Source organism: Varanus komodoensis, unplaced genomic scaffold, assembly GCF_004798865.1.
Source record: "Varanus komodoensis strain SLA01 unplaced genomic scaffold, ASM479886v1 scaffold11, whole genome shotgun sequence".
NCBI lineage: Eukaryota > Metazoa > Chordata > Lepidosauria > Squamata > Varanidae > Varanus > Varanus komodoensis.
The window spans coordinates 1,405,143-1,413,298 of record NW_025335317.1 but is presented as its reverse complement, the minus strand read 5'-3'; positions in this window follow the sequence as shown (position 1 = coordinate 1,413,298).

The following is an 8,156-nucleotide window of genomic DNA, read 5'->3' as shown; positions in this document are numbered from 1 at the left end:
CGCCACACGTCTGCGCCACTCGTTGCCCAGGGGCCTCTTTTATACCAGTTCCTTGGGTGACCGGCACAGAACGGAGGCACAGCCCAATGCTGGGAGCAGCTGTAAACCCGATGCTACACCCAGGGGAGGTTCCCGTCTGCCTGCAGGTGACGGTCATGAAAGCCCGACGGGAAACGAGGCTGCCTGGCCCTTGGCTGGCTCCTCTGGCCGGGCTGCCAGAGAGGGAGGGGGCAAGAGCAGGGCATTCATTGGCCACCTTGGCTGCCGGCGTCCGTGAGTGGCACCCGCTCATCCCCAGGCACGACGGCTCGGTTTTAAATAGAGCCGCGCCACGGGAGCACTTGAGAGCCGTACATCAAAACTTACACGTGCTTCCCAAGGCCGGGCTTTGAACTGAGGTTCCTAAGAGCGCCTGAATTCTGCAAACAGCCACACAGATGCTTTATTGTGGCACCCACAGCAACCGTCCAACAGGCACGGAGACAATTTGTGGAACCACACACTGACCCGTGTCTGAAGAACACACGCAGCGTTCAGGTGAGTGACCTGCACAGGGCGGTGCTGAGCAAAGGCCAGCGCTCCCCCTTCCAGAAGGGTCTCTGCATGGAAGAGTTCCTTCTCCCGCAGGGAGGCCAGGAGCCTGCCCGTCGGCAGCCACGTTCCGTGGCATGCCTGCGACAGGTGCTTCCCTCTGCCTGCTCTTCCAGGAATGCGCCAGGAAGAAGGCTGGTTGCATCTTAGTACGGATCATCCCTCTGCCAGGTCACGCAGTGCACTGCCAGGCCCTGGTGCCCTTTCTTCCTCCACTAGTTTCTCTTTGTATCTTCCCCTCGACCCGGATTGCAGCCCTCAGGCTGCCCTGCCCTGCCCTGCCCTGGTTGGGTTGCAAGCGCTCCTTTACCAGCAGCAGCCCCAAAGCCCGTACGCAATCAGCCTTTTCTTCGAAGTTCTCCCAGGGGCTCTGCGCTCCCCATGCAAAGCCGCCTGCTCCTGAAGATGTTGCGCATGTGTTTCTTCTTATTGTGTATGCCATGCACCAGGTACATACCGCAGGTATTTTATTTATGTATTTATTTATTTATTTTCCGATTTATACCCTGCCTTTTTCCTACAAAGGGCTCAAGGCAGCTTCCATCATTCTCCTCCTCCATCTTCTCCCCACAACAACAACCCTGTGAGGTGGGTTGGGCTGAGAGTCCGTGACTGGCCCACAGTCACCCAGTGGGCTCCATGGCTGAGTGGGGACTCGAACCCAGATCGTCTGAGTCCCAGTCCCACACTCTTAATCACTGCACCACACTGGCTGTCACCACATTGAATGCCATCCTGATGTCTCCTGCCCACTTCCATAGTCTGCCCAGATCCTTTTGGATCTGCAGTACCTGCTCCTCAGTTGTGGCCACTGCCCAGTTCAATATCATCCGCGAATTTGATCAGCAGACTGTTCACCCCTCCCTTCTTTTATTTATTTATTTATCGATTTATATCCTGCCTTTTTCCTACAAAGGGCTCAAGGCAGCTTACATCATTCTTCTCCTCCATCTTATCCCAACAACACCCCTGTGAGGTAGGTTGGGCTGAGAGTCTGCAACTGGCCCAGAGTCACCCAATTGGCTCCATGGACGAGCAGAGACTCGAACCCGGATCGCCTGAGTCCCAGTCCCACGCTCTTACCCACTACGCCACACTGGGTATAATTTACCAAACAAATGAAACCCTATCAAGTGATGAGTCCAGATGATCAAAAAGGTGCCCAAGACAAGAGTGGGAGACTCCGGAGAAAGTGCAGCCTGGCTGAGCTCGGCCTGGAAGCTCGTGCCGTTGAGTCGGAAGATTAAACCGAAGGATTTCCACACAGGGCTGTGCAGACTGGAGATGCAGCTGGAGCCTGAAGGACGGGTAGACAGACAGACCCAGAGAAAGCTGAAAACATAGCTGGGACCAGTAAAAAAGAATGCAAGCTCGGTTCCTTAATAATACTGTGCTTATTAGATACACAGCGTGAAGCATGAAAACACTGCAAAAGATACATCCGCTCTAAAAATATAGAAGGGCAGATGGGGTGCAGGATCGGTCTCAGCCGCTCCGAGAGTTGCTTTCTGCTCTGTGCAGGGATTGGGGTTGCCCTTTAGAGAAAATGCACGCACTGCCAGCGTTAGTGGACGGACTCAGTACTGAGTGGGTCTTTCGCGCATTAAACAGCGAGCCAAGATTGCAGTCCTTCAGGCTTCTTCACTAAATGGATATTCCCCGTTTGTGTCTGCTGCGGATGCAAAGAGGAAGCCAGGCTTCCCAAAACCACTCTCTGCCTTTCAAGGGAAGCAGACAGAGGGGGCCCCTCACTTTCAGATGCTGCCAAAGCAAAGACAGTTGCAGGCCTCCATCTGGTGGCTATTGCTTCAATTGCAGGAGAAGCGGCCTTCTAAAAGGGATCGTCCAGCTCCAGTTAATGGGAATGTTCCATCCCAGCAAAGGGCCGCAGCCGTGAGCAGCAAGGAGGAGAAAGCCCCACCGCAGTGGATGCTCCTCCACTGTGCCAAATGGATTTTGCTTCCCCAGAAAAAAGTAAAAGAACAATGCATTTAAATATCCAATTGCATCAACTTAATCCGCTAAATCGTAGTCTGTGTGACCTGGATTTGCACATTGTACCAAGGAATACTGGTCTTCTACCATGGTTCATCTGTCATGGGTGAGACCTCGTTGCCTCTTCAAATGGGGCTCATGGGTAACACACCAGGCAGTAGGAAAGGGGGCACCCTGCGCTCTGCCTTCCTCGCTCTCCTGCACCGATCCCTCATCCCCAGCACATGCCTGGACTGTCCACCAGCTTCGTTTGGCCTTCCCTGTCGCATCTGCAGCACACGCCTTTCCCTGGCCTTTCGTGTTCCCAGCCAGCCGCACTGAAGCAGTTCCAGCTGGGCGTGCTCTGCTCCATCCCGGCAGGGGGCAGGGGCGCCTCCAGCCGCCACCCAGACACCTCCTCCTGGGCAGGTGAGCAGTGCTGCCCTGGAAATGTGTCTCCGGGATGGTGCTGCCGGTGCTGGAGGACTCGAGGAGAGGCCCCGAGCATGTTTGCCCGGCAGAGCCAGGATGCAGGCGTCTTCTGGAGCTCCCCCTGGGCAGACCGCTGGACCGGGGCTCTTCCCCGGAAGGCCACCCCCGTGCCCTGGAGGGAGCACCCCAGTGTGGGGGCCACCTAGGCCTGCCCTTGGCTCAGCGCCTTTCCAGGTTTTGGACAGGCGGAGGACGGGCCGTCACGGGTGTCCTTTGCCTGCCCACAAGTGTGCATTCCTCAGATGAGTCAGCCTGGGCTCCCAGAGGAAGCCTGACATGCCAGTCCCAGGGGCAGAGCCTTCCCCAGCACCAGCCGCCCATCTTCATCTCCAGAAGGGGGGCTGGGGAGGCCTCCGGATGGGTCCAGGGCCCACTGGGCTGCTGCCACGGCGCCTCTGAGGGCGACAGCTTGAGGGTCCCCCTGACATGGAGCATTCCGCTGCGGGTGCCCGGTGCATCGGCCCCCTCCTTCCGGCCGGGGGTGCGCCCTGCTCTGGCTGATCTCCCGAAGGCAGCGCCGTTTCCAAGGCGCGTTCAGCAGCTGGCTCGCCAAACGAGCAGGGCGCCGGCCTGCGCTTCCAGCACGCGCCCAGCAGGGGGCAGAGGAGCGGCTTCCGAAGGGCGAAGGCGGGCCCTGGTGGCGCTTTCCAGCACCGCCGAGAGCCCTGCTCCCTTCGCGCACGCCCGGCCTTTGCCGCCTCCCAGCCCAGGCCCAAGGGCAGCAGGTGCTGTGCTTCTCCTCCCTACCAAAAATAAATACCTGTTCTGAAAAGCCGACACACCCCTGCTCAGATGCCCCCAGGAAGGGTTCTAGCTTAGTGATTCCTGATAGGCTAGTTGTCTCCCTGCAGGGATTCACTGCTTGCTTTTGATTTTGAACTAAAGTGATCACATGCGACCAAATTTTGTTGACTAAAACAAAGGCAGTCCAAATATCCATGTATATATCCATCTGTAGATCACACCTAAAGGCCACTTTCAAAAACTGAAAATTTAATTAAGCCTGCCACCCAGCGAGTTATTGAAGGCAGCTATTTATCCTTCCCATGTGAGCTGTCAAAAAGGCCCAGAGAATCCATTTACGTGACCTGGCATTAAATTCCAAGAGACAGGTAGGTAATTCAAAAGAAAATGTGTATGCATATATATTAATGTTTCTTCCCAAGATTTATCTCAGTGATTATCTCCCAAGAGGAAGCTGCCATTGGACACCTCCAGCAATTGGCTGGTTCAATTAAGCCCCTTTCAAAGAGACCATGTGGCCTCCCATGTACTCAGGACAACCATCTTTGCTGAATTACGCATAGCCGGAGAGCCACAGCGCCTCGCAACGTGAGCAGCAATGGAACTCCACGGACTGGGTGCTCCAGTTCATGCCTCCGCCCTCGGCTGAGACCATGCCCATCCACCGAAAACGCTTAATCGGCAGGCAGGGATCATCGGCCGATGTAGCTCCACGGCCTCGCCAACACTTCCAGCGGCACAGGTGGCTCCACAAGCAGCGGGACCATGCCCGGGTCCCTGGATCACCCCGCAGCCCAAGCCAGCTGCAGAGATTTAGCACTTGCTGCAGAAAACGCCTACCTGTTATCACCAAGACTGACAAGCTGATCCAAGGCGAAAACCAGCTGGACCATGCAAGCCCGCCACAGAAAGATTTCCTTGCTAATTTCTTGCCTCCTGGCGGCATGGCTCTTGGCTTCTCTGAGCCCGCCAATCCCCCGCCATGCTCAGGTGGGCCTCCGAGAGAGGGGAGCTGCGCGATGCAGCGAAGCATCTGTTTAGCTCTGTGACGCTCGGCCTCCACGCCGCCCAGGTCCAAGGGGCAGAGCCCCCTTTTGCACACGGCCGCAGGCCCTGCTTCAGCAAAAGGGCGGGTGCCTGATGCAGACGGCCTGCCCGCTTCCTCCCTGGGCCCGGTGCCACCATTGCGCATCCCCACGGAGGCTGCCCAAGCACTTGAACAAGAGAACCCGCCTCAGACGTGGTGGTGCTGGAGGCTCCGCAGGAGGCAGGAGGAGCTCCCGGGCCCTTTGCGGGGCACCGCTTGCACGGCGAAGGGGAGCGAGCGCTTTCTCTCCCTGTCCAGTGAGGGGACCATCGGTCACGTGGGGAAACGGGGCCACATCTTCTCCAGCGCGGACAACAAGGGGATACCTGGCCGCGCTGGTCCTCACTGCGGTAGCCAAAGCCTGCCAGAGCGAGGGACCGAGCTGCGCACGCGCGGGCGCACGACGCCCTCCTGGGAGAGACTTCAAGGGGGTGCGGGCGGGCGCGGAGTTGCTGCCCTCCGCGGGATTCCCCCCCATCCCGCTCCCCAGCCGCCCCCCCTTCCTCTCTCCCTCCCTCCCTCCCTCCCCACCGCGGAGCACCAGGCTGCCCGCAGAGGGCACCTTCCTGCGAGACGAAACGCTCGCGCAAGATACGGCCTCGGTGCAAGGATTCCGCGCAGCGCGGCAAGCGGGCGGCGGCGACGCGCTTGCCGAGGCCGCGACTGGCGCGGGGGCCACGTACTCTGGTGGCGCTGCTTCCCCGGTCTTTACAGGACAGCAACAGAGGTACTGCTCCCTGGTTCTAATACGCGGCTTTTCTCAGCCTCTTCCGTGCTTTACTAAGGTTCTCTTAGGTAGATGTTTCCGATGATGAATTGTAAACTAAATGAAATGAAAAAGCAGGGGCTGAAATGTGCGAAATCCAACATGGAGAACCGCACTCGGCTTGGAGTGCGCTGGGAAGCGTTTGCTTGGCAACAGCCGGCAAGGACGCGTTCACATGTCCGGCCCCTTCTGCCTCTCCAGCCGTTGTGCTCGTTAGGACGCGTGGGCCGCACCTGAAGTGGATCCGAGGGCGCTGGTAGTGGCTGGATCACTGTTCAAACACCGCACAAAGCCAGGGTCCCCCAGAGAAATGGCCAGTTCCGTATTCGTGTGAACCCTTTATCGGGCCGGTGCAAAGCTTGCATGGAATCACGAGCTTTTGACACCTCCAGCTCCCTGAATCAGGAAAGCAGGTGGAGATGGGGAAACCAGAGGGGGAAGTCTGTCTGGGTGCGGAAGAGCAGCTTTCTTCCTTAGCAGTCCCAGGAGAGGAAGGAGGTGCGGCAGTGACCAAACCAGGACCTGCCTCCTCACCGAGGGGCTGTTACTCTTTTCACATTCACCAGGCATTTGACTTCTGCCCCAGGATAAAGCCTGAGCTAGAGTGCTTGCTTGCTTGCTTAATAAATTTTATCGTTTTCACGGCTAGGGTGCTCTCTGCTCCCCATAGCTTCCCCCTGTTGCCTGCCCCTCGGCGGAAGACCTGATTTCGGGCACATCCACGGGGCGTTCCTCCCCTTGCAGGAGGGCATTGCCCCCTGTCCCCGGCTCCCTTTTACTTCAGCTGGGCTTGTGCAGGGGAACGTCCTGGCAGTTTGTGCAGCCGCCCAGTGATGCGGCCAGGAAGATGTTAGCAGCACGCGGGGGAAGAGCGCTGGGCCGCACAATGAGCGCAGTGTATCCTCCGAAGCCGTTTGCCCAAGGCAAACGAGTCGCTGCCGCTCGCAGAGCACGCACGCACGCCGGCGCGGAGCGGAGCAGGGCGGGCAGCCGAGGGGCGGGCTGGGAGCGCCTCCCCCGTGAGGGCGAGCGGCCAGAGCCAACAACGCCGGCCGCTGCCCCGTTCCTCCCAGTGCTCCTGGGCCCTGCGGCTGTTGCCAAGCCCAGTCCAGGGAGCGCGTCGCTGGGAGCGGAGCACGAGGAGCGATGGTGATGGCCGCCCAGGTCCCTCCGAAGCAGCTGGAAATTTGCCACGGTGCAAAGAGCAGCTGGGAGGAAAAGGTGTAGCGAAAGTGGGCTGATGAACTCCTGACCAACTCCTCTCGGGGATCCCACTGGCTTCTGATAAGACAGCACATGATAAGAACGTTATCTTCGTTATCTTCGCTGGAAAGGGCACTTGCACATCCCTGTGCAAATAGGCGGCCTCCGCGTCATCTCTCCTAAAATATCCTATTGCTGTGAATACATAAGATGGACTTGGAACAGATTCCAAAATCCAGGGATGCGGCAGGCAGAGATGAGAAAGATTAGAAGGTAGGGCGGGGTGTGAGGGCGATTATCTGCCCGCATGGCGATGTCGTGTGATCCTCTGCTCCTTTTCCAGAACATGGCAGCAGCCCAAAGTCAGCTGAAGAAGAATAACCTTTTATCTGACTGGGTGGGAGACGGGGCTCACATAACTGAAGTTCCTTTCTAAGAAAAACGCCTTGCTCATAGAAAAGCAGCATGTCAAAGAGAAGGCAGGCATGACCACCTTGTCCCGCAGCTAGCTTTTCATGTGGTAGATGATTATTGGGCCTATGCTGTGGCGGTGAGGGCGGCGAAGAAGAAATTCTTCTCCACTTCCATTGCCTCCTCACAGTGCCGTCCAGCGGAGGTCTTTTGGGTGGTACATGGGCTGGTTCACCCTGGTCCTAAGAAAGATCCCGTACCACCCTCGATGGCCCGCTGTGACGACTTTGCCCAGCACTTTAAGGAGAAGATCGCTCAGATTCATCACAAGCTGGACTGCACTAGTGATTCAGATCCTCTAGGGGAGGTGCCAATGACTCCGTCTGGTCAGATAATATTGGATGAATTTCAGTTATTGCGGCCTGATGATGTGGACACGGTGCTTGGGCAAGTATGTCCCACCACCTGTTTACTCAACCCTTGCCCGTCGTGGCTGCTGACCAAGGCCAAACACGGGATTGGTGCCTGGATCCTGGAGGTCATCAACACCTCTCTGAGGGACAGCCGGGTGCCTGCTCCTTTAAAGGAAGTGGTAATCAGGCCTGTCCTAAAGAAGGCATCCCTGGATCCATAGATGACCGCCAATTATAGACCGGTGGCCAACATCCTGTTCTTGGGCAAGGTGTTGGAACAGGTGGTGGTGGGACAACTCCAAGCACTCTTGGATGAAACTGATTATCTGGACCCATTTCAGTCCGGCTTCAGACCCGGGTATGGTACTGAGTCTGCCTTGGTCGCCCTGTATGATGGCCTGTGCAGGGAGAGATACAGGGGGAGTGCATCCCTGTTGGTTCTCCTGGACCTCTCAGCGGCTTTCAATACCATCGA